Source organism: Carcharodon carcharias, chromosome 12, assembly GCF_017639515.1.
Source record: "Carcharodon carcharias isolate sCarCar2 chromosome 12, sCarCar2.pri, whole genome shotgun sequence".
NCBI classification, from domain to species: domain Eukaryota; kingdom Metazoa; phylum Chordata; class Chondrichthyes; order Lamniformes; family Lamnidae; genus Carcharodon; species Carcharodon carcharias.
Genome location: NC_054478.1, coordinates 135,106,063 through 135,132,466, shown reverse-complemented (window position 1 = coordinate 135,132,466; position 26,404 = coordinate 135,106,063). Strand labels below are relative to the sequence as shown.

The 26,404-nt window shown below is 42.4% G+C and overlaps 1 protein-coding gene across 1 annotated transcript in view; it reads right to left on the bottom strand.

The window, feature by feature from the left end:
- The window catches only part of creb1b (cAMP responsive element binding protein 1b), a 72,629-nt gene extending 47,061 nt beyond the window's left edge, over window positions 1-25,568 (bottom strand). Inside the window, exon 1 of the mRNA XM_041201486.1 lies at window positions 25,355-25,568. The gene's annotated coding sequence lies outside the window, so the exon portion shown is untranslated. The remainder of the gene's footprint in view (window positions 1-25,354) is intronic.
- Window positions 25,569-26,404: the final 836 nt, after the last annotated feature.

The window sequence follows — 26,404 nt, the reverse complement described above, 5'->3', positions numbered from 1 at the left end:
ACTACAAACTCAGTTCCCTAGCTACTGATTCCATCACTCTCAAAGATGAACCAGTGTTTTCTAATTTGGTGTCATATCTAACCTCAAGATGAGCTCTGACTACACATCTGCGCCATCATCATGAACGTCTGTTTCCACCTGCGCAACTTCACCAAACTCCAAACCAGGCTTGTTTGTCTACCGCTGAAACCCTCAGCTGCGCCTTTGTTACTTTCAGACTTGACTATTCCAATGCACACCTAGCCGCCCGCCCACATTCGACCCTACATAAAACTTGAGGCCATCCAAAACTTTGCTGCCCGAGTCTTTACTCACACCATATCCTGTTCACCCATTGCACTTGTGCTTGCTGACCCACACTGGTAAGCAATGCCCTGATTTAAAAATTCTCATCCTTGGTTTCAAATTGCATCATGGCCTTGCCCCTCCTCATCTCTGTAATCTTCTCCAGCCCCACAACCCTCAGAGATATCTGTGCTCATCTAATTCTGGCCTCTTAAGCTGATTTTAACTGCTCCACCATTAGTGGCCCTGCTTTTAGCTGCCGCTGCCTCAAGCTCTGGAATTCCTCCCCTAAATTTCTCCGCTTCACTTTTCTCCTTTAAGCTGCTCCTTAAAACCTACCCCTTTGAGTAACATTTTGGCCATCTGCCCTAATATCACTATGTGGTTCAATTTGTGTGTCAAATTTTGCTTTATAATGCTCAGATGAAGTGCCTTGGAAAGTTTTATTATGCCATGTTGTTGTTCTGGCTTGATCTCCTTTTTTCTCTGGAAGGAGCTGCCTCACGCCAGTGAACCGTACTATAAATGCCAGTAACACGCCAACACCTCACCCCACAAAAGCTGGTTGTCTATTTAACCAGTGTGTGTGTGTGTGGATACCTGATCAGAACAGAATTAGCTCTGTTCTGATCAGGTATCCATACACGTATTCATTCTAACAGGGATCCTGTTCCCAAATTGTAATGGAGGTTGAATAGCTGCGGCTCCATGTAGAAGACTGGAGGCAAGAGGCAGGCACAGACCTACAAGCAGTGCTGATCAGGTAACCTATTTGAGTGATGCTGGCTGAGGGATAAATATTAGCCAGGACACCAAAGAACTCTCCTGCTCTTTGAAACGGTGCCACTAATTCTTTTTTCACAATAATCTGAAGGGAAGATGAGGCCTACGTTTAACATTTCATACAAAGGACAGCACCTCTGACAGTGCATTACTCCCTCAGTACTGCATTGGGAATGGCAGTCTAGATGTGGTGCAGTTAATTTGAGCCCATAATCTTCTGACACAGAACTGAGAATGTTACCAACTAAGCGACGGTTGACATCTTTACGTCGGGAAAGCATTTCAGGAATTTTTAAGTGCCCAGACTTGGGGACGAGACAGACATCCTACAGAGCAACAGTTGGAGTCCAACCAACAGTGAATGTCATTATAGCGATCGTAAATGTAAATTTATCTTTATAATTCAACACACTATGGAAAGGATGCAACAAGAAGACAAAATTGCTTTAAATACTCCGGGAATTTTGTCCAGCTCTTCTACACAAATGTCAGCAGCATCACAAATAAATTGAAAGCATTGAACCTATGTGCTGCTACCTCATAAAACCATTGGCTCCGGCTGAAATTAACCTGCATGGTGCACACACAGGAAAACAGCTTAGGAGAGATGGCTATTTTTGTTTAGAAAAGGAATAATTGGTTGAGAGGGGTTGGGGTTTGAGGAGTATCAGTAAGTATAATGAGTTGATGCTTAGCCTCTAAATAGAGTTCAGTGGAAAAATTAGGGCATTAAAGATCACCAAACCAAGGGTTAAAGATATATAGCTACACAACCAAATCAAGCAAATAGCTAATGATGTAAAATTTCATTTATCCACTTTTATTTTGGTAAGCAACAGGGACAAGAGATGGGAGACCCTTTGAAGCATTTCTTGATTGGACTGCTTCTGAACTCAAGTTGCAACAGGTAATAGTGAAAACAAAATTTAGGATTTTGTAAAATGAGTCAGAGCTGACAGGTGACCCGCAAGTGGAAACTGAGACCACTCTATAAATAAAGATTCAAAACATGACGTGGTACAAAGTTTAGGCAGAATATTAAAGGGTAGTGTTGCATGTTAAAAAGGTTCAATGTGCAGAAATGAAAAGACAGTCCTGCATTCACATAGCACCTTTCACAATCTCAGGAAATCCCAACTGTTTTTCGAAATGAATTTTTTTTTTTTGATATTTGCTCATGGGATGTGGGCATCGCTGGCTAGGCCTGCATTAGTTGCCCATCCTTAATTTGACCTTGAGAAGATCGTGGTGGATTTTCAAACACTGCAGTCCACATGGCATAGCTGTTAGGAAGGAAGCTCCAGGAATTTGAACCACAACAGTGAAGGAATGGTGATACAATTCCAAGTCAGGATGGTATGTGGCTTGGAGGGGGAAGGTGGTGGTGTTCCCATGCATCTGCGACCCTTGTCCTTCTAGGTGGTAGAGGTCACAGGTATGGAAGGTACTGTGGAAAGAATCTTGATGAGTTGCTGTAAAGCATCTTGTAGATGGTGCACACTGCTGCCATTGTGTCAGTGGTGGGGGGAGGGAGTGAATGTTTAATGTGGTGGCTAAGGTGCCAATCAAGCGAGCTGCTTTGACCTGGATGGTGTTGAGCTTCGAGTATCGTCGGAGCTGTGCTTATCCAGGCAAGTGGGGAGTAGTCCATTACACTCCTGACTCGTACCTTATAGAAGGTGGACAGACTTTGGGGAGTCAGGAGGTGAGTTACTTGCTGCAGGATTCCCAGCCTCTGATCCGCTCTTATAGCCACACTATTTATACGGCTGGTTCAGTTCAGTCTCTGATCAATGGTAAGCCCCAGGATGTTGATAGTGGGGGATTCAACGATGGTAATGCCATCATTAAGGTCATGGGGAGATGGTTGGATTCTCTGTTGTTGGACATGGTCATTGCCTAGCACTTGTGTGGCACGAATGTTACTTGTCACTTATAAGCCCAAACCCAATGTTGTCCAGGGCACGGACTGCTTCAATGCCTCAGGAGTCGCGAATGGTGCTGAACATTGCAGAGAGGACATCCTCACTTCTGACCTGATGGAGGGAAGGTCACTGGTGAAGCAGCAGAGGATGGCTGGGCCTAGGAACTCCTGCAGTGATGTCTTGGGACTGAGATGATTGACCAACAACTACAACCATCTTCTTTTGTGCTAGCAACCAGTGGAAAGTTTTCCCTCCAATTCCCATTGACTCCAGTTTTGCTAGGGCTTCTTGATGCCACACTTGGTCAAATGCTGCCCTGATGTCAAGGGCAGTCACTCTCACCTCACCAGTTCAGCTCTTTTGTCCACGTTTGGACCAAGACTGTAATGAGGTCAAGAGCTGAGTGGCTCTGGAAGACCCCAAACTGAGCTTCAGGTAGCAGGTTATTGTTAAGCAAGTACCACTTGTTAGCGCTGTTGATGGCGCCTTGCACCACTTTGCTAATGATTGAGAGCAGACAGATGGAGTAGTAATTGGTTGGGTTGGATTTGTCCTGCTTTGTGTACAGGACATACCTGGGCAATTTTCCATAATGTAGCGTTGCAGTTGCACAGCTTGGTCAGGGACACGGCTAGTTCTGGAGCACAAATCTTCAGTAGTATTGTCCAAGTATTATCAGGGCCCATTACCTTTGCGGCATCCAGTGCCTTCAGCCCTTTCTTGATATCACGTGGAGGGAATCAAATTGGCTGGCATCTGATGGATCATCCACTTCTGGCTGAAGATATTTGCAAATGTTTTAGCCTTGTCTTTTGCACCAATGTGCTGGGCACCCCCATCATTGAGGATGCGGGTATTTGTGAAGCCTCCTTCTCTATTTGTTTAATCATCCATCAACATTCATGGTTGGATGTGGCAGTACCGCAGAGCTTAGATCTGATCCATTGGTTGTGGATACACTTAGCTCTGTCTATCACATGCTGTTTGGCATGCAAGTAGTCCTGTGTTGTAGCTTCACTAGGTTGATACCTCATTCTTTAGTATGCCTCCTGCTGATCCTCGCATGCCCACATGCACTCTTCATTGAACCAGGGTCGATCCCACAGCTTGATAGTAATGGCAGAGTTGGGGATATGCAGAGCCATGAGATTATAAACTGCGGTTGTACACAATTCTGCTGCTGCTGATGGCCAGTTTTGGGCTGTTAGATCTGGTCGAAATGTACCCCATTTAGCATGGTGTTCGAGCCACACAACACGTTGGAGGGTATCCTCAATGTGAAGACGGGACATCATCTCCACAAGAACTGCGCAGTGGTAACTCCTACCGATACTGGCATGGCCACATGCATCTGTGACAGTTAGATTGGTGCAGATGAAGTCAAGTAGATTTTTCCCTCTTGTTGGTTCCCTCACCACCTGCTGCAAACCCAGTCTAGCAGCTATGCCCGTTAGAACTCGGCCAGCTCAATCAGTAGCGATGTTACTGAGCCATTGGTGGTACAGAACATACCCAGGATGGTGGTGTTAGTGCCTGGGACACTGTCTGTCAGGTATGATTCACTGATAATTACTATGTCGGGCTGCTGCTTGACTAGCTGTGGGACAGCTCTCCCAATTTAGGTACAAGCCCACAAATTTTAGTAAGGAGGACTTTGCAGGATTGAAAGGCTGAGTGTGCCACTGTAGCTTCCAGTGCCTAGGTCGATACCGGGTGGTCCGTCCAGTTTCATTCCTTCGTTTAGACTTCATAGTGGTTTGATACAACTGAGTGGTTTGTTAGGCCATTTCAGGCAGCACTAAGAGTCGACCACATTGCTGCGGGTCTGCAGTCACGTAGGCTAGACCACGTAAGGATGGAAAATTTCCTTTCCTAAAGGACATTGGTGAAGCTGATGGGTTTTCATGACAGTTGACAATGGATTCATGGTCACTATTATCAAGGCTAGCTTTTAATTTCAGATTTACTGAATTTAAATTCCACCAGCTGCTGTGGTGTGGCATAGTGGTAATGTAAAAAATATGGCAGCCAATTTGTAAACAGAATGAAATATTTTTCAGAAAGTAATGCCTCGCATCTGAATTCAACTCCAGGGCATGAAACTGTGTCAGTCATGCTCAGAGGGCACATATATATGCCACACTTCATTAACACAGAGATGTGCCAGATCACATTGTTACAGGATGAATGCCACTACCAATTTCCCAAAAAGGGAAAAAATAAAAAGGAGTTGGGAGATGTCAACAAAATAAAATTTTTTAAAAATCTAATTTTAATGTGGGCAGTAGAGGTTCAATTAATGCTCTTCCGAAACTGAGATTAAAATGCATTCCCTTCTGTAAATGTAGCAGGTTGTACATTGTGGCTTCTTTATGATTCAACTTTTATTGCTCATTTGATAGCTTCTTTGAATTTTAAGGGCTGAGGGGATTGGAAAATACTTTTTCTTTATCAACTACCTTGGTCCACTGTCAAATTTTTTGGCAGCTGATAGGTGTGCCAATGAGCCACGTAAGGGTATCTTAGGATAAGTGACCAAAAGCTGGGCCAAAGTAGGTTTTAAGGAGACGAGATGTTTACAGAGTTTACAGCACAGAAATAGGCCATTTGGCCCAATGGTGTTAATGCACCACAAGTCTGTCTTCTCCAATTCTATTTCTTCCATTTCACCTAACCAACATTGCCTCCATGGCCCCAGAGTCTACACCAATTCAAATTTCCTATCTAACAAAATTAGTAACACCTGCTTGTACCAGACAGACTACTTCAGTGATACCACTGAAAAACAGGATCCACCTGCAAGCTGATAGGAAAGCACTGATTTTATTGGGGTTCATAATTTAGGCTCTCAAAACAGCCCAATCTGGAGCTGCCCAACCAAGAAAGCATTAAAAGTAGTGTTCAGTGCAACCAGTGGGTAATATGTCTTTTCGGGTTCAGATGGTTGTAGATTAATTGCCAAGCCATGCCAAAGTTACACTTTTAATCAAAATGAATCGAATTTCTATAAAGGGGCAGACAACTCTTCTCCAACAATGGATGAATGAGACCCAAGATGGCCTACTTCAGGTTAAGTGACAACTAAAGGGTCATCAATTACATTGAGAGAATTAAACATACATTGAAGGAGCCCACTGGATCAAACCTTTCACCTCATGCATTCTAAAAGGAGTGCTTTAACTTGATTCCTCTTAATTAACTTAATTCCTCTTCCATCAAGTTTCAAAATTCCTTTAAAGTAGTCCAAACTTCCTAAGCTAATATAGACTCATAGGATACGAAGAGGCAAACAAGCTGTTCCAGTACAGCTACAAACTGGCATCTACCCGGTTCCGTGGAAAATTGCCCAGGTATGTTCTATACACAAAAAGCAGGACAAATCCAACCCGGCCAATTACTGCCCCCTCAGTCTACTCTCCATTGTCAATAAAGTAATGGAAGGGATCATCAACAGTGCTATCTAGCAGCACATGCTTAGTAATAACCTGCTCACTAATGCCCAGTTTGGATTCCGCCAGGGTCACTCAGCTCCTGACCTCAATGCAGCCTTGGTTCAAACGTGGACAAAAGAGCTGAACTCCCGATGTGAGGTGAGAGTGACTGCCCTTGACATCAAGGCAGCATTTGACCGAGTGTGGTATCAAGGAGCCCTAGCAAAACTGGAGTCAATGGGAATTAGGGGGAAAACTCTCCACTGGTTGGAGTCATACCTAGCCCAAAGGAAGATTGGTTGTAGATGTTGGAGGTCAGTCATCTTGCCTCCAGGACATCACAGCAGGAGTTCCTCAGGGTAGTGTCCTAGGCACAACCATCTTCAGCTGCTTCATCAATGACCTTCCTTCCATTATAAGATCAGAAGTGGGGATGTCCGTTGATGATTGTGTAATGTTCAGCAACAATCATGACTCCTCAGATACTAAAGCAGTCTTTGTCCAACTGCAGCAAGACCTGGATAATATCCAGGCTTGGGCAGACAAGTGGCAAGTAACATTCACACCACACAAGTGTCAGGCAATGACCGTCTCCAACAAGAGAGAATACAGCCATCGCCCCATGATGTTCAAAGGCATGACCATCACTGAATCCCCCACTATCAACATCCTGGGGGTTACCATTGACCAGAAACTGAATTAGACTAGCTATATAAATACTGTGACTACAAGAGCAGATCAGAGGCTAGGAATCCTGTGATGATTGACTCACCTCCTGACTCCCCAAAACCTATCTACCATCTACAAAGCACAAGTCAGGAATGTGATGGAATACTCTCCACTTGCCTGGATGATTGCAGCTCCTACAACACTGAAGAAGCTGGACACTGTCCAGGACAAAGCAGCCCGCTTGATTGGCACCACATCCACAAGCATTTGCTCCCTCCACCACCAACGCACAGTAGCAGCAGCAGCTTGTACCATCTACAAGATGCGCCGCAGGAATTCACCAAGGCTCCTTCAACAGTACCTTCTAAACCCACGACCACTACCACCTAGAAGGGCAGCAAATAGATGGGAACACCACCACCTGAAAGTTCCCCTCCAAATCACTCATCATCCTGATTTGGAAATATATCGCTGTTCCTTCACTGTCGCTGGGTCAAAACTCTGGAACTCCCTTCCTAACAGCACCGATGGTGTACCCACACCACATGGACTGCAGCGGTTCAAGAAGGTAGCTCACCTTCTCAAGGGCAACTAGGGATGGGCAATAAATGCTGGTCTGGCCAGTGAAGCCCATATCCCGTAAATTAATAATAAAAAAACAAATTAGCTGAAGGAGCAGGCCACTCATCTCCTCGAGCCTGTTCCGCCACTCAATAAGATCATGGCTAATCTAATTTTAACCTCAACTTTACGTTCCTACCTGACCCCATAACCTTTTACCCCCTTGCTTATCAAGAATCTATCTACGTCTGCCTTAAAGATATTCAAATATCCTGCCTCAACCACCTTTTGAGGAAGAGAATTCCAAAGTCGCACAAACATCAATTTTCTTTTCCTCCTCTGTCTTAAATGAGCAACCCTTTATTTTTAAACAGTGGCCCCTAGTCCTAGATTCTCCCACAAGAGGAAACATCCTTTCCATATCCATTCTGTCAAGTCCCCTCAGGATCTTATATGTTTCAATCAAGTCACCTCTTACTCTTCTAAACTCCAGTGGATACAAGCCTAGCCTTTCCTCATGAGACAACCTGCCCATTCCAGGTATTAATCCAGTAAACCTTCTCTGAATTACTTCCAATGTATTTACATCTTTCCTTAAATAAGGAGAGCAATACTGTACACAGTGCTCCAGACGTGGTCTCACTAGTGCTCTGTATAACTGAAGTATAACCTCCCTGTGCTTATATTCAATTCCCCTTGCAATAAATGAGAACATTCCATTAGCTTTGCTAATTACTTGCTGTAGCTGCATGCTATCCTTCTGCAATTCATGCATCATGAGACCTAGATCCCTCTGCATCTCAGAGCTCTGCAATCTCTCACCATTTAGATATGTTTCTTTTTCATTCTTCCTGCCAAAATGGACCTCACATTTTCTCACATTATACTCCATTTGCCTGATCTTTGTCCATTCACCTAACCTATCTATATTCTTTTGTATCCTCATGTCCTCTTCACAACTTAGTTACCTACCTATCTTTGCGTCAACAGCAAATTTAGCAACCATACCATCAGGCTTTCATCCAAGTTATTTATATAAACTGTAAAGAGTTGAGGTCCCAACACTGATCCCTGTGGTACACCACTTGTCACATCCTGACCAGAAAATGAGCCATTTATGTCTACTGTTTCCTATTAGTTAGCCAATCTTCTACCATGCCAATGTGTTACCCCTGCATCATGAGCTTTTATTTTCCATAATAACCTTTGATATGGCACCTTATCAAATGTCTTCTGAAAATCTAAGTACAGTACATCTACTGGACCCCCTTTATCTGCAGCACCTGTAGCCTCTTCAAAGAACACCAATAAATTGGTTAAACAGGATTTCCTTTTCACAAAACCATGCTGACAGCCTGATTGCCTTGAATTTCAAATATGCTCTGTTATAATGCCTTTAGCAATAGCTTCCAACATTTTTCCTATGACAGATGTTAAGCTAACTGGCCTGTAGTTTCCTGCTTTCTGTCTCCTAACCTTTTGAATAAAGGAGTTACGTTAGCTATTTTCCAATCTAAAGGATCCTTCCCTGAATCAAAGAAATTTTGGAAAATTAAAACCAATGCATCAACTAGCTCACTAGCCACTTCTTTTAAGACCAGAGGGTGAAATCCATCACGACCTGGGGACTTAGCACATTGTTGGAACTGTGGATTGACAAGTACCAATTCCCTGATGATTGTAATCTTCTTGAATTCCTCCCTCCCTTCCAATTCCTAACTTACAGTCATTTCTGGGATGTTACTTGTGTCCTTTAAAGAAGACCAAAGCAAATACCTGTTCAATTCATCTGTTATCTCCTTATTTTCCATTAACTCCCCAGATTCACTTTCTATAGGACCAACTCTCATTTTGTTAACTCTTTTTAAATATCTATAGAAACTCCTACTATCTGTCTTTATATTTCTAGCTAGCTTTCTCTCATAATCTAATTTTTCCCCTCCTTAATAATCTTTTAGTCATTCTTTGCTGTTCCTTATATTCTGTTCAATCGTCTGACCTGTCACTCATCTTTGCGCAATTATGTGCTTTTCCTTTAAACATTTTACCATACCTTCATGGCAATATAAAACAAAATATGACATTGAGTTACATAAGGGTATGTTTGGACAGCTGACGATAAGCTTGATCAAAGTGGTACCTTTTACGGGATGGTTTAAAGGAAGAAGGTAAGGCAAAGATGTAGAGGTTTAGAGAGGGAATTTCAGAACTTAGGGCTTAATGGTGCAACATTTGAAGTTGTGGATGTTCAAGAGGCCGGAGTTAAGGCACACATATCTGAGGTTTTTAGGCCTTGGAGGGAGAGGTTGGAAGGACGAGGCCAAGGAGGAATTTGGAACCAAGCATGAAAATTTTAAAAATCAAGGTACTGTTTAACCAGGAATTAATATAGCTGAGCATGCACAATGATGGATGAACAGGATTTGGTGCGCATTAGGACATAGGCAGAGTTTTGGATGACCTCAAGTTTAGAGAGGTAGAATGTAGAAGAGGGGCCAGGAGTGCATTAGAATAGTCAAACCTGGAAGTGACAAAGGCACGGATGAGGGTTTCAATAATAGAACAGCTGAGGCAGGGTGGAGTCAGGTGGTCTTAGTGACAGTGCAGATATGTGGTTGAAAGCTCGCCTCAAAGTCAAATATAACAAGAGGTTGTGAACATTTTGGATAAGTCTCAGAGTTAAGGAGAGGGTTGGAGTCAATGGTTAGGGAATGAATTTGTAATGGGGACCAGAGAAAATGACTTTAAACTTCTCAATATTTAACTGGAGGAAATTTCTGCTCATCCAGTACTGGATGCTGGATAAGTGGTCTGAATATTTAAGGACAGTGGAGGGTCAAGAGAGGCAGTGGTGATGTAAAGCTTGGTGTCACGAATACATGTGGAAATTGGCATGTTTATGAACGATATCGCAGAGGGGCAGATGAGAAATAAAAGGGAGCTAAGGCTAGATCGTTTGGGACACCAAAGCTAACAGTGCAGGAGGGGGAAAGAAAAGCCACCGCTGGTGATTCTCTGGACACAATTAAACAGATAGTAATGGACCAGGCAAGTTCAGTCCCATCCAGCTGAATGACAGTGGAGATGCCTGGTGTGATCAGCTGTGTCAAAGGTTTCAGGCAGGTCAAGAAGGATGAGAAGGAATAGTTTGCCTTTGTCACAGTCACATACTTGTGACTTTGCTAGAAGCTGTTTCAGTACAATGTCAGGGGGGGGAAACCTGATTGGAGGGATTTAAACACGGAGTTCCGAGAAAGATGGGCACAAATTCAGGAGGTAATAACACATTCAAGGGTTTTGAAGAAAGGGAGGCTATAGATGGGTGTTAGTTTTCTAAGGACAGAGGGTGTCAGGTTTTTTTTGAGAGGGGTGATGACAGCAGATTTGAAGGAGAGAGAAACAAAACTGTTAACAATATCAGCTAAGAGAGTATGAGGCGGGTCTCATGGGCAAGATGAGCTCGGAGAGGGCATGAGGGAAGATAGGAGAGAAAGAATGAGACAAGTTCAGGCAATGGCAGTTGGGGAGCGTTAAAGGAAGTTTGGCCTAGTGGGCTACAGGAAGAGAAGTGGCAGAGGTAGCTGACTGGATGATCAATATTTTAATGACAAAGAAATCCATGAGCTCCTTGCTGTTGGAATGTGGAAGAGATAGAGGGGAGTTTGCAGTAAACAAACAGGGGTCTATCTTTGCATTCCAGGATCATCCTGGATTAATAAAAAGAGAACAAGACCCAAATGGGTCATGGGTTCCATAAGTTTTCCATTATATCCATTCAAGTCTACCTCTCTTAAGTCCAAGGAATGCAAAGAAGCAACAAGGTTTAGGGAGGGAATTCCAGGAGGGATATGCAAGAGGCAGGTATTGAAGGAACCCAGAGTTCTCACAGGGCTGTAGGCCCTGCATCAACTGCACTGACCTCATCAACCCTCTTTGTTATTTCAAATAATTAAGTTAGATAAGCCTGATTTTGTCTTTCATAAATGCAAGCTAGCTTTCATTTACTAACACATATTATTCCAATTGTCAATTAATTTTGTCTCAGACTATTGTCTCTAAAGTTCCCCCACTATCAGTGTCAGGTTGGCTGCCTTGGGGTTGCTGGGTTTATTCCTCTCCCCTACTTTTTTTTTTTAAAAAGCAGGGCTCTAACATTTGCAATCCTCCAATCATTTGACATCATTCCCATGTTGAAGGAGGATGGAAAGATTGTGACCAGAGCCTCTGCAATTTAAACTCACTTTCCACAGTAACAATTGCCGTACAGACCAGGTGACTTTTCTACTTTGAGCAATACAAATCTTTTATGTACCTCCTCTATCTAATCCAATTTCTCTAGCACCTCTTTTCTTGTGACATTGGCAACATTCCCTTCTTTAGGGCAGACAGTGTGCTCAGTTAGAATTTCTGTCTTGTTTCCTGTGTACAACAGGTTTCCTTTTTTGGTCCCTAATTGGCTCCAACCTTCTTTTGACTAGCCTTTTACTATTCATATTTAATAAAAGACATTTGGGTTCCCTTTTATGTGACCCAATAAACCATTTTCATGCACTCTCTTTGCTCCTCATTTTTTTTTCAGCTCTCCTCAGTATTTTCTGTATGCTGGTTTGTTCTCTACTGAATTATGAACCTGACATTCACTATAAGCACTTTTCTGTTTCAATTTATTTTTTACTAAATGAGGCAGCTCTAGCTTTGGATGCCCTTCCTTTCATCGTGAGAACATGTCTAGTTTGTACCTGAACGATGTCCCAGGTAAAGGCCTTCCATAGCTCACATACTGTTTTACCTGCCAATCTTCAATTCCAATCCACCTGAGCTAGATCCTTTCTCAACTCACTTTATGATAGCAGAAGTATTGTGGTCACAGCTGATAGTTGGGAGGCAAGCAATTTAAGATAATTACAGATATAGGATATGAAATTGTGTTGGCCTTTCCATGCCCTCTTTCACAAACACAGTAGCATTTCAGTATCGATAAATTAAACATTGCTCCAAATTTACTTTGATTTATATATTAAAAACATAAAAGTATATTTTAAGAAGTGGTCCCTACAGGTATAGCACCAGAATCAAATTTGTAATTTTGAAAATATCAGAGCTTATTTCACACCCCTGCAGCCCCCGACCCTGTTCAAACGTACAACAACTATAAATAGATTTTACATGCTGTTCAGTAATATGATAACGATTGCCAGTTGTGAAGGAACCATAACTTACAATGGATTTATTTTGTCAAGTTCTGTTGTGGAGATATTTAACACATCATGCCTGACCTTAACATATTCATTATTCAACACACAAATTACCAGACCCTCGTTAGCTGAAATCAGCTGTCAGAAAAGAGAGTTTCAAATATGGTCTCAAAAAGAAAACACAACAATAAACCCATATCTGTAAATACAACTGAGAAATTTAGCAAGCTAGGGCAGGAGAATTATTCACATCATTGAACTTTACTAATTCTCTTAGTTCCTCAAGATTCTTGCTGATGTCAGTCAGTGGTGCTGAGATAGATTTTGCATCACTTTAACTTCAAGAGTCATAAACTGAATGCATGGAAGACCATGTACAGATATATAAGGAAAGAGAATTAAATAGTTTTAAAGACTTGGGCCTGTTAAGCAATCCAAGACAATGAAACCTATCTATCATACATTATGACAACTTTGGCATTGATCATAAAAATGCAAATATATATGAAATTAGAAAGTGGCAGTAAAACCAAGCTCTGTGAACATGGAAAAGTGATTCAATAAAGACAGTCAGCAAACAGGCCCCACACTCCAACTTAGCTCTATGTTCGATTGTTGCGATAAGTTTCAGATGCTGCAGAGGAAGCCTTTTTGTTCATCTAATTTCATTTACAAAGGAAGTTTCTTCTCACCATTTACAAAGGAGAGCTCCTTTGCTCTTTCAATTCATAAATGTACTATTTACTATGGAAGAGGCCAGGTTCATTCCCTGGTCTGGGTTGAGTTGGTCCAGTGTGGACATGATGCAAGCACAAGATCCATAATAGAAAAATCTGCCAACACTCATCTTCCGGGCTTAGACAAAGTTGTCAGCTTTGTAGTATGACATGTGTCACCACATTCAGGGAGGGAGAGGAAATAAAAAAAAATTCTTTATCTTGGTGTTTGTTTTAAAAAGAAAATCAAAATATTGCAGATGCTGAAAATGTGTAAGAAAAACAGAAAATGTTGTATGTGCTTCAAAATTGTACACTTGAACATCTTCCAGCTCTGATGAAAGGTCAGTAGCCTGAAACGATAACTCTGTTTCACACTCCACAAATACCGCTTGTCCTGCTGAATGCATTTCATTTTATTAAAGAAGTTTTAGAGCCATTTGTATTTAGAATAATCATCACCAAAATAGATTAATGGGTCATTGTTCTCATTGCTGTTTGTGAGACCATGTTGTGCTGCCATGTGTGCTTACAGAGGAACCATGATCATACTTCAAAAAACAATTAATTGTTTGCTTTGGTACATCCTTAGATGTGAAAGGCATTATATTAATGCAAGTCTTTTTTTTTAAAGCTTAGAAATAAAAACAAAAAGTGCTGGAAATACTCAGCATGCCAAGCAGCATCTGTGGAGAGAAAAAGTTAATATTTCAGGTCAAGATGACCTTTCATCATTAAGTTCTGGTGAATGGTTATCTCGCGCTGAAACATTAACTCTACTTTCTCTCCTCAGCTTGATCTGCTGAGTATTCCCAGCATTTGTTGTTTTTATTTCAGATTTCCAGCACCCACAGTATTTTGTTTTTTTTTGAAAAAAGCTTGTCCACTGTAATTTATCCTCAACCTTGAGAGAAATATTTACACTTAGGAAGGTGAAGAATGACAGACAGGTCAACGGAAGTCTCTCCTTAGCCAATGTAAGACAAAGGTTTATTTCAGAAAACAGTATTCAACCAGCTGCATGGTAGAAGAGCCGTGGTAATTTTTTTCTTCTAGCAATTCCTATGTTAGTGTCAAGATATCCTGGGGCAGGCCATGTGTAAAAAATATCTACCTTAAACTTGTCTCAATATGAAAAGATGCTCATAGAAGAGTATATCCTATTTTATCAATGCTTATATTCTGTTCCTCCTTCACCATCCTTATCAACCGGCCATTTCCATTCAATCGTAAGTAGTTGTGGATCCTCACAAAAGGAATTTAGTTTTTACTGACTGTTCAAAAGTCATTTCATGTAGATACTTATAACTAGAGATTTTTATTCTTTTGTCAGTCTAGGGTGCATTGGAACCAATTCAGGGATAAAACATCGTCATCACACAGCTCCAAGCATCCAGATGTATTGGGACCTGGTTTGCTCATTTACCCTGAGTTGCAGTTGATAAGTATAGTCTGTGGAAATTAGGAGACTTTTTGACTCTCTAATTAAGGGAGAGAAAATCTTTATAAAGACTGCTGAATTTACTTAACTCCTGAACAGATTTTAAGGTTGCATACAGTCACCTCCCTTCCTTGGGAACCGTACCTTGATCTGGTGGGAAGGTTTACGTGAGAACTATGCTGGCAGGAGTATAAATCCTGGGAGGGCCACCCAAGCCAAACAGGTTGAACGGTCAGAGGCAGACTAAAGGCAGCCCACCTGCTCTGGGAAGAAGGCAGAATATACCAAATTGCATTTATATAGAGCTTTTCACAACTTCAAAATGTCCCAAAGTGCTTTGCAGTCAATAAAGTACTTTCTGAAGTGTAGTCCCTGCTGTAATGTAGGGAAACATGGCAGCCAATTTGGGAGTGGCAATGTCCTGTAAAAAGCAATGTGATAACAACTACATATCCTGTTTTGGTGTTGTTGATTGAGGGATAGATAGTGGCCCAGACCACCAGGGAAACTTGCTTGCTTTTCTTCAAAATAGTGCCATGGGATCTTTCACATCCACCTGAGGGTTTCAGACTAATGTCTCATGCAAAAGACGGCACCACCAAACGTACGGCAAGCTCTCAGTGCTACACTGAGAGTATCAGGCTAGACTTTTGTGCTCAAATTACAGGAACGGAACTTGAACCCATGAATGTAGGGGATTGACAGTCAGGCTAACAGCCTCCTCATATAAAAATGCCTTTTGCTGCAGAAACAACACAGAGACAAGACAAATCTGTTACAGAATTGCAAATATAAACATTGACCGTGGAAACATCGCAAGGTGATGTCTTGTCATCAAATTATCTTGCTCTAGGCAAACCGCAGTGGAAGAAATGGGTTGCTTTGTGTGCCACTAGCACAGTAGACTATAACTAATAACTTCTGGTGAGAGCTGGTATATGAGGTAATGGGAATCAAGAACCAAAAAAAACAAAAATGAAAGTCACCGCTTCAGATTGTCTAACCACTTCCACTGTCTCCCTCTTTTGCGTACTCTACTGGGATGTTATGAGGGTTGGGCTTATGTACCTCTTTAAAGTTACATCAAGCAAAACTGCGCAGTAACAACGCCTACCTGATACATCCTAAACCAGATGCATTCCTTGGAATTAAACCTCTTGGGGGTATTAGCAATTCAGGGAACATGCTCAAAAAAAGCATTCAATCACCTATCTGAAACATAGAAAATAGGAGGATTAGGCCATTCAGCCCTTCGAGCCTGCTCTGCTATTCATTATGATCATCCAACTCAATAGTCTGCTCCCGCTTTCTCCCCATATCCTTTGATCCTTTTTGCCCCAAGAGCTATATCTAACTCCTTCTTGAAAACATACAATGTTTTGGCCTCAATTACTTTCTGTGGTAGTGAATTCCACAGGCTCACCACTCTCTGGATGAAGGAATTTCTCCTCATCTCAGTCCTAAATGGTCTACCCCGTATCCTCAGACCGTGACCCCTGGTTCTAGACTCCCCAACCATCAGGAACATCCTTCCTGCATCTACCCTGTCTAGAATTTTAGAGGTTTCTATGAGATCACCCCTAATTCTTCTGAAGTCCAGCGAATAGAATCCTAACCAACTCAATCTCTCCTCATATGTCATTCCCACCATCCCAGGAATCAGTCTGGTAAACCTTCACTGCACTCCCTCTACAGCAAGAACATCCTTCCTCAGATAAGGAGGCCAAAACTGCACACAATATTCCAGGTGTGGTCTCACCAAGGCCCTGTACAATTGCAGCAAGACATCCCTGCTCCTATACTTGAATCCTCTTGCTATGAAGGCCAACATACCATTTGCTTTCCTTACCGCCTGCTGCATCTGCATGCTTACCTTCAACGACTGGTGTATAAGGACACCCAGGTCTCATTGCACTTTCCTCTCTCAATTTATAGCCAGATAATAATCTGCCTTCCTGTTTTTACTACCAAAATGGATAACCTCACATTTATCCACAATATAGTGCATCTGCCATGCATTTGCCCACTCACTCAGCTTGTCCAAATCACCCTGAAGCATCTTCCTCACAGCTTTGTGTCATCTGCAAATTTGGAAATATTATATTTAGCTCCCTCATCCAAATCATTAATATATATTGTGAACAGCTGGGGTCCCAGCACCGATCCCAGCGGCACTCCACCAGTCACTGCCTGCCATTCGTAAAAAGACCCATTTATTCCTACTCTGTTTCCTGTCTGCCAACCAGCTTTCTATCCATCTCAATACACTACCCCCAGTCCCACTTGTTTTAATTTTACACGCTAATCTCTTACGTGGGACTTTGTCGAAAGCCTTCTGAAAGTCCAAATAAACCACATCCACTGGCTCTGCCTCATCAACTCTACTAGTTACATCCTCAAAAGATTCCAGTAGATTTGTCATGATTTCCTTTTCATAAATCCATGCTATCTCTATCCGATTCTACCACTGTTTTCCAAGTGCTCAGTTATTAAATCTTTTGTAATGGACTCTAGAATTTTCCCCACTACCGACGTCAGGCTGACTGGTCTATAATTCCCTGTTTTCTCTCTACCTCCCTTTTTAAATAGTGGGGTTACATTAGCTATCCTCCAATCTGTAGGAACTGTTCCAGAGTCCATAGAATCTAGGAAGATGACCTATTTCTAGGGCTACTTCCTCAAGTGCTCTGGGATGTAGATTATCAGGCCCTGGAGATTTATTGGCCTTCAGTCCCATCAATTTCTCCAACACCTTTTCCTTACTAATACTGATTTCTTTCAACTCCTCCCTCTCACTAAACCCTGTGTTCCCCAATATTTCTAGTATGTTATTTGTGTCCTCCTTTGTGAAGACAGAACCAAAGTATGTATTTAGTTGGTCAGCCATATTTTTGTTCCCCATTATAAATTCCCCTGTTTCAGACGCTAAGGGACCTATATTTGTCTTCACCAATCTTTTTCTCTTCACATACCTATTGAAGCTTTTACAGTCAGTTTTTATGTTCCCCGTACTCTATTTTCCCCATCTTAATCAATCCCTTGGTCCTCCTTTGCTGAATTCTAAAGTGTTGTTTTTTCTGGCCAATTTGTATGCCTCTTCCTTGGATCTAATACTATCTCTAATTTCCCTTGTAAGCCATGGTTTGCATCAGACAGAAATAAACAATTGTTGCCGTTCACCCATGCATTCTTTGAACGTTTGCCATTGCCTATCCACCATCATCCCTTTAAGTAACGTTTCCCAATCCATCATAGCCAACATGTGTCTCATACCATCGTAGTTTCCTTTATTAACATTCAGGGCCCTAGCCTCAGAATCAACTACATCACTCTCCATCTTGAAGAAGAATTCTATCATATTATGATCGCTCATCCCCAAGGGGCCTCGCACAACTAGATTGCTGATTATTCCTTTCTCACTCCACAATACCCAGTCTGTTCTCTAGTTGGTTCCTCAACGTATTGGTCCAGAAAACCATCCCCTATGCACTCCAGGAATTCCTCTTCTACGGTATTGTTACTAATTTGATTTGCCCAACCTATGCAGATTAAAGTCACCCATAATTACAGATGTTCCTTTATTGCACGTGTCTCTGTTAAATGCCATTCCCAACATCACCACTACAGTTTGGGGATCTATATACAACCTCCACTAACGTTTTATGCCCCTTAGCGTTTCTCAGCTCTACCCACACAGATTCCACATCGTCGGAACTAATATCTTTCCTCACTATTGCGTTAATTTCCTCTTTAAGCAGCAATGCAACTCCACCACCTTTTCCTTTTTGTCTGTCCTTCCTAAATACTGAATACCCCTAGATGTTCAGTTCCCATCCCTGGTTACCCTGCAGCCATGTCTTCATAATCCCGACTATATCATACCTATTTACATCTATTTGCGCAGTTAATTCATCCACTTTATTGCGAATGCTCCTTGCATTAAGGCACAAAGCCTTAAGGCTTGTCTTTTTAACATTACTGCACTTAATGTTACTGTTAACCCCTGATCCCAAACAAACGCTATCTCACTCCGACTGTGAAGATACTAATAAGAACCACACTTACTGCTTTATGTGGAAGCCTGCTCCACATATTCACAACTCTGTGGAGGTTGAGATAAATACCAGGCCTTCTATACTGGTAAGAGATGTTGTAGTCTTACACACACCCCCTCTAATTCTGCATTCAGTCCAAGTTAAATGACCTATTTGCATCTACATTATGTAATCATGAGTGTTTTAAAAATGTGCATCATGCCTCAATCTTGTTCTAGTGAACACAGGCTCAGTTCTGAGACTCTTTCCAAAGCTTAGATCTCAAATCCTGGAATCATTGTCGCTTTTCACCGAACTTCAATTACTCTTTTGAAGATAACTGCACCTAGAATTTCAAGGTAGCTTTATCAAAGATGTATAAAGGTTAGAATAACTTGTTTCAGCTTGCAATCAAATGTCCTTGAGCGGCACCTCAGTATATGGTGATAGCATTATGTTTATGCGAAGCTGTTATCAATGAATGATTAATAACTAACAAATCCTTTTCCTCATCCACCTTATTATACCTTTACCCCTGTGCACTTCATGTCTCAAGCAAAAATCAAGCCGCCATTCTTTAGACTAAGGGCGGGGAACCTATGGCCAGTGGGCCAGATCTGGCCCATTGCTTAATTTCACCCGGCCTGCAGCAGGATTTCTAAAAATATAGACCTATGACAATAGTAGCTTCAAAATAGCATTTATCGTCGTTATGAATTTGCCTTGGATGAAAGCATCAGCTAAATTACTATAATAACATTCAGCAATATAATGTCCAAATTCAGCCATCGCATTAAAACAGCAGGTGAGTTGAAAGTTTCTGTATTCTCTCAAAAAAAAGTTGATTTGTCGGTGTGTGACCTGCAACTGATTTGTGAATGAGAAGAAAAAGGTTCCCCATCCTTGCTTTAGACAATCCACCTATTAAAAAGCTTCGCCCTGCGCAGCCAACAATTCTGATAAAATTTTGTTTTAAGTTTTAATTATGCCCACAAACTGCATGAATAACGGAAGAAACCAATGGGATTCCCAGGTTAATCCATTTCTAAGGAAGGGCTTTGTCTCTCATAAATGAGATTTTCCTCAGTTATTGGAATCAACAGGATACCAACACACAATGCGCGCCTCTACATTAATGACAAAATACAAGAATAATCCTCACAATTTGTAGATTGTCCTGATACTATTCCTATTTCCAACTTCCTCCCAGTTATGCACATGACTAAAGTATTTGAATCCAATGGTGTCAGCTGTCACTTTGTAGCTGCACACAATAAAATGATTGCAGGCTCCAGTTACACTGCAAAGCACAAAATCCAGGCTGACACTCCACCGCAGTACTGGGGGAGTGCTGCAGTGTCAGAGGTGCTGTCTTTTGGATGATGCATTAAACCGAGGTCCCCTCTGGTGGATGCAAAAGATCCAATGGCACTATTTGGAAGAGCAAAGAGCTCCCAGATGTCCTGACCAATAGTTATCCCTCTACCAACATTATTAAAACAAACCATCTGTTCATTATCACCTTGCTGTGTGCAAATGTTTCCTAAATTAAATCAATGAATATATTTCAAAAGTATTTCATTGGCTGTAAAGCACTTTGGGACGACTGGTGGTCATGAAAGACCATATGCAAACATAAGACTTCTTTTCATCTCCCTCGCTGGAAGGATAGCTACACATTAACCCTTCAAGCCTGTTTGCTTTTCGCAAAACACATCAAATTTGTTTCAAAAATCACCTAATAATTAAACAACAGCCTTGAAATTACTTGTTCTGCAGTTTGCAATCACTTATTTTCAGCTAGGGCATGTACAAGATTTGGACACACCACTGAAGCATGCAAGGGCTCTTTACATCACAGACAGGAAAGAAACAAATGTGATACAAATGTCAACAACAATAGACTTAGATCTATATAAATACAGACTTTTCTGAAACATAACCTTTACTATATATGACATATGATTTTAATCACACAGACACATAAGTAGCACAAGCACTTCACATCTACGAGCCTTACTTCCTGAAGTCATGATATTTGGTCACATTTCCCATTAATTTCGCCAGCTTGGGTGTCACAATATGCAACGATTTGCATTTATTTAGCTCCCTAACAGAGAAAATAACTCAAAGGCTTCATAGAGAATTAAGAAAAGAGGAATGGACAGTGAAACAAAGCAGATATTAGGAGGGGTGACCACAGGTTGGTGAAAGAGGAAGTTTTTGAGGAAGGTCTTAATTTAGGAGGGGGCAACGGGCTATTGCTTTATCATTGGATGAGGTAAAGGTGGTGAGAGATGAGGCCATGAGGAAATTTAAACACAAGGGCAAGAATTCTACATTTCAGGCTTTGGAGATTCAAGATCCAACGTAGATCAATAAGCACAGAAGCATTTGACAAGGCAGAAAGGACAATAGCTGTCGTGTTTTGAAGCAGTGTAAGCTTATGCATGGTGGAGGATGGGAAGTGATAGAGGTATAGATGAGGGTTTTACCTGAAGATGGGCTGAGGCAGAGATGGAGGCAAGTAATTTAAGAGGTTATGTAGGCAGTCTTTGTGATAAGTTTAGCATTGGGGTCATGTGGGATGGTGAGGCTGCAAACTAGTCTGGTTCATGTAAAATAGTGGCTGCAGAAGGAGATGGGAAGGCTTCAGTTCTTCACAATGGTTTCAGTCTTCCCTCTGCTCAGCGAGAAGAAATTCTGACTCATCGAAAAATGGATCAGGCAAGTAGATTGACAAGAGGCCAGTACAGCTGGTGTCATCAACGTGCATGCGGAAGCTGACCTCTGGCCTGACCTAATATCACCAGTGGGCAGCATGTAGATAACTAAGAGGAAGCGGTTACGGATGCATCCTTTGGCAGGGGCTGGTGCTGGCAGGGTTGGCATCCAGGGTGACAGTAAGTAGGTGAGAACACCACCTCTCAATTAGGTAACTGTGGAGTCAAGTGCAGGGGAGTTGCCCCGCCCCATCTAACTCAAACTGGGAAACAGGAAAGCAATTGAAAAAGGAGAACAGTGTGGTCAGCTATGTTCAGGACTGGAAGGATTCCTACAGGAAGCAGCTAGAGGGATGGAAACTGAGACGACAACATGTTCGAGTACTTGGGGGGAGGGTGGACCTGGGAGCAGTAGCTTGCAAGGTCAGAGATATCAAGGGTGGTATTTGAGAAGTGGGGTGATAACAGTGCATATCAAGGAGAGGGAACCATCTACACAGTCATCTATAGTGTCGGACAGTTAGGGAGCGAAAGGGGAAGGTCCAAGGAGGTGGTTGGTAGTGGAGAAAAGAAGGTATGGGGTCTGCTATCCAGAATGATTCGATATGGGTGAGCCATTCTGGCAGAAAAATAAACAGCTTGCTGTTATGTGAGCAGATCTGGTAATAGATGGTCAAGCTAAATATCTGTGCTCTGATACATTTTCAGGCATTGTTCAAAGTAAGAGAGTGTGAACTAAAGTTTTCAGAAATGAACTGGAGGCCTTGGTGGAGAGGACAGATGACCAGTATATGGGGGTGAGGGGGCAGGAGATCCTCCAGGCTCATCATGCTCAGGAGGCAGTGGGAAGGAATAGCAGCAAACATCATTGCCAGGCTATTGCTCGTTGTATCTGGATGCAGCATAGGAAGGGGCACTGGAGCAGAGGGACCTGGGTGTATATGTGTATAAGTCAATGAAGGTGGCAGGTATCTTGGGCTTTATTAATAGGGGCTTAGAGTACAAGAGCAAGGAGGTTATGTTGAATTTGTATAAGGCACTAGTTTGGCCTCAGCTAGAATAGTGTGTCCAATTCTGGGTGCCACACTTTAAAAAGGTTGTGAAGGCATTAGACAGAGTGCAGAAAAGATTCATGAGAATGAAATTCCTCATCCCTGGAGACAGTTATGTAGGTTGGAGAAGTCAGGACTGTTTTCCTTGGAGAAAAGGAGGTTGAGAGGAGATGTGATAGACCCATTCAAAATCATGAGGGTGGCAGATGGATGAGGCAGGTAGGTGGGTCAGGGTATAGCTAAGGAGAAACTGTTCTCACTTGTGGAAGGATCAAGAATGAGATGGAACAGATTTAAAGTAATTAGCAAAAGAAGCAAAACAAAGTGATAGGAGGAGAAACTTTTTTTTGCAGTGAGTGGTTAGGGTTTGGAATGCATTGCCTGAGGTTGGTGGAAGCAGGTTCAATTGAAGCATTCAAAAGGGAATTAGACTTATCTGAAAAGGAAGAACATGCAGGGTTATAGGGCAAAGACAGGAGAATGGCACTAGGTGAGCTGCTCATTCAGAGAGCCGGTGCAGACACAATGGGCCAAACGGCCTCCTTCTGCACTATGTCAATTCTGTGATAGATGTAGTGCTGGTTCCAGCCACTAAGTGGTTCTGTGCAGCAAGTTCGGAAATCTCTGCCAACCTATATAGAGTATAAAAAAATAACTTATTCATCTACTGACCACTGGTGAACTGGCAATGCCAGGGGGCAATGTTTCTTTACTAGGATTCCATGGTTATAAACCAGACATCTTTCCGCCCTATACAGATTCCAAGTTCAAGATTACCCGTGTAAATCTCTATTTGAAATTTTATAACTTTTGTTTTATTATGCAAGTTGGTTTCAAGTGATTCTTCAGGATGCTTGTATCAAAGTATTTAACTTTTACTTTAAATATTTTGATACAAGCATTCTGAAAAATCACTTGAAGCCTATTTGCATTTTTACAAATAAACAATAAATCAATGATGCCCACTCAACTCTTGCACTGATTGCGAAGTAAAAATGTCATTTTTTAAAAAAATCACATTCATATGAATGGTTTATAATCCCTTGACTGGAACAGACACTAATACCAGAATACAATTACTATATGTGGGCCACCAAAATGCACAATCCAACTAAAGTATACCTTGCTGGAAAGTGTCATGACTGCAGATAAAAATCAATACGTACATTTCAAACAAAATTAACTTAAAAATATAATCAGAAAGACTTCTGACTTTGGTGAATAACAGTTGCTTCATTTAAAAAAAATCCTGATGGCAAAACTGAAGTCAATAGCTATATTATTTAAAGTCAGCTCTTTGTTTATTACTGTATTAATTGTTGATGGAATATCTAGGCCAGCACAACAGCATTAAAAACTAAAGATCCCACAGGAAATATGTAAAGAATATTAACATACCTGTAACATTTATAATTTGCTTTATATAGATGCAGGGTTACTATACAACAAAATGAATGCCTCAACTCTTCTCAAAGTATCACGTTAAACATTTTAATTTTGAACTGGTACAACAAATTCAGGAAATGTCACAATAGGGTCATGCATATTCTATTTATAACTTTCAATCTATACTATAACTTCAGCTTTGCCCTCAAAAAGAAAACAGCTGAAGTTGTTAGTGGCTTCATCATTGTGCTGTTAATACCTGCGAAAATAATTTGTAAAGGAATTTTCTGTATATGCTATGAACAGCACGACAGATCAGTAACATTGGTTAAGCTACGTTCGTTCACTTTTGCAAAAGACTATTAAAACCAACAACCGTGGGTCTTCTCTACTCCTGGTCGTACCCTGCACCATCACTTGTGCAATTTCCTATGCATTTTTACACCTTGGTATTCAGAGGGTACTTGCACAGCAAGATCCAAGTTCAGGTAAAACCCATGAAACAGGAGAGAGAAAATGGGCAGGACTGTGTGTAATTTTTTTCTGGATTAAGTGTGTAGACATGAAAGCAATGGCACAGGAAACATCGACTCGTGGTCTTCTCACTTCTTGTTCACAGCAGTGGTCCGGCGCCCATTTTCTTTAAGCAGCAATTTGAGAAAGAGAGAGAGAGAGAGAGAAAAAAAAACAAAAAAAAAGTGGTGTTGCAATAGGAACAAAACTGGTTCCCTGGTTGCATTTTAAAATCTCTTTTCGAGCCAAAAAGAGAAAGAAAAAAAAGGTGGAGAGGAGGTGGGGGGGGGGGGGGATGTAGGGAAATGGCTGGTGGTTTAGTAAGATTTTTGGCGGGGTTTTTTTTCCTGCAAGAAGGAGGGGAAGAGTGGGCGAGTGGGGTGGGGGGGAAGGAGGGCGGGGGGTGTGTGATTTATTTTCGATGCAAACATTACTGGAGGCTGTTACTGCTGCATGAGCGAAGAGAGACCTTCTCCCTCTCTAGTCTGGGAGCCCTGTTCGTGAACAAGCCAGCCGCCATTGTTCAGAAGCAAGCTGCTGTTCACTCACCAACCACCGCCACCCCCCCTCCACAACAACACCGCCCCTCCCCACCCACCCCAAGCCCTCTCTCTCGATTTATCTCGCTCTCGTCTCTTACCGGTTTTATTTCCCTCAAGTCCCCGGCTCTCTCTGCTGCCACTGGACACTCGCACCGAGACGTAAACACCGCGTCAGTCCCTTACACCTCCACCGCGTCACTCACACTCTCTCTCTCTCTCTGGCTGACTGACTGACTCGCTCGCTCTCGGCGGCTCCGGCGCAGAGAGAAAGGGTGGGTGAAGAGAGAGAGAGAGAGAGAGAGAGAGAGAGAAAGCGAGGGAGGGAGGGAGGGGGAGGGGAAGAGAAGGGAAGGGAGGCGGCACTGCGCAGCCGCCAACCAACACTAGCGGCCGGCCGGCCTGCTGCTACTCCCCCTCCCCCCTTCCACCCGGCGCCCAAACGTGCGCATGCGCCCCCACCCCAACCCACTGGTAGACGGATGAGCCGCGCCTTTCCCGCTGAAGCTGCGCAGGCGCGGTCGGGTGGTGCGCCCAACCGACAGGCACGCGCGGCCGTGGGGCGGTTGGCTTCGGCGGGGGGCGCGGCTGTTGCCAGGTATACAATTGAATCGGTTCCAACGTGCCAGCTGTATCATGTAATTTTTGTCCAGACCTTCAGCCCCCACCAAACAATGAGATTATTATGTAACGGAAGCGAGCTCCATGGGAAACATCAGTTCTGGCGAGAACGAGACGTCCAACTGTGAACGCGCTCCGGTTCTCTAAGAACCTGCCCGAGCGTTGCGCACGCGCATCCCGACACGTTCTCTTTTGCCTGCCCGATAAATGTGCGCATGCGTGAGCCTTCATTTTGTGATTCGATTGGGGGACAACAACAACAACTTGTATTTATATTTTTAACCGGCAAAGATCAGCAGAAACAATTGCGGTGAAAAGAGTTCCTTTATCGCAACAGCACTACTTTAAAACTCCATCCCGTGCCATTCTATTCTTCCCATGCTACCTCTCTCACGCCAAACCCAGCCCAATCTTTTCACCCCTCTCATATCATGCTCATCCCATCTCTCTCCTGTCACCGCCACCCCCCATGCTGTTTATTTGTGGGATTTTTACATCCACCTGAAGTAGGGTTAAGAAGTGTTTGCATG